This window comes from Egretta garzetta, unplaced genomic scaffold (assembly GCF_000687185.1).
Source record: "Egretta garzetta isolate BGI_Z169 unplaced genomic scaffold, ASM68718v1 scaffold495, whole genome shotgun sequence".
Lineage (NCBI taxonomy): Eukaryota > Metazoa > Chordata > Aves > Pelecaniformes > Ardeidae > Egretta > Egretta garzetta.
In genome coordinates, this window is record NW_009259866.1 from 274,263 (window position 1) to 275,246 (window position 984).

At 50.6% G+C, this 984-nt stretch overlaps 1 protein-coding gene across 2 annotated transcripts in view; it reads right to left on the reverse strand.

Moving 5' to 3' along the window:
- Positions 1-984, reverse strand: part of RHPN1 (rhophilin Rho GTPase binding protein 1) — a 32,179-nt gene that overhangs the window by 12,767 nt on the left and 18,428 nt on the right. The window lies entirely within an intron of this gene.

A 984-nucleotide genomic window follows, 5' to 3' on the forward strand; every position in this document is an offset into this window, starting at 1 on the left:
GGAGTGCACAGAAAATAACCTGAAACCATCACCCTTATTCCTCCAGCTTCTTCCTTTCTCTCTGTAACAAGTACAATAGCAATAAAATAGACTCTAGTAATGAAGCTGCTTTAATTACCAGCCCTTAGGAACCGGGTGTGATTTGAGCACAGGTCATGGATTCACCCACGCCTATGTGCTAATCCAGGCTTCAATGCTGATAAGGACCTGCTCGGGCTGCGGCACTGTGCCAGATATTGAAATTTGCTACCTCTATTAAAAGCAGTTTTCTAATAATAGCTCTTATCGCAGAGCCCGTTCGATATTGTAAAACGCTGAGGATGACGACGACTCTGGGAACACCCAGTTGGGGAGTGGTTTGCTTCTCAACATTAAACAGGACAGTTGTGCAGCACTGGGGAAGAAGCGCTGCAGGGTGATGGCCAGGAAGAAACATCTTTTGGGGGATTCATAGAATCATAGAATGTTTTGGGTTGGAAGGGACCCCTAGAGGTCATCTAGTCCAACCCCCCCGCAGGAGCAGGGACACCGCTAACTAGATCAGGCTGCTCAGAGCCCCGTCCAACCTGGCCTGGAATGTTTCCGGGGATGGGGCCTCCACTACCTCTCTGGGCAACCTGTTCCAGTGTTTCACCACCCTCGTTGTAAAGAACTTCTTCCTTATATCCAGTCTAAACCTACCCTGGTTTAGTTTAAAACCATTACCCCTTGTCCTGTCCCAGCTGGCCCTACTAAAAAGATTTTCCCCATCTTTCCCATAGGCCCCCTTTAGGTACTGAAAGGCCGCAATCAGGTCTCCCCGCAGCCTTCTCTTCTCCAGGCTGAACAAGCCCAACTCCCTCAGCCTGTCCTCATAGCAGAGGTGCTCCAGCCTCCAGATCATTTTTGTGGCCCTCCTCTGGCCCCGCTCCAAAAGTTCCATGTCCTTCTTGTGCTGAGGGCTCCAGAGCTGGACGCAGTACTCCAGGTGAGGCCTCACCAGAG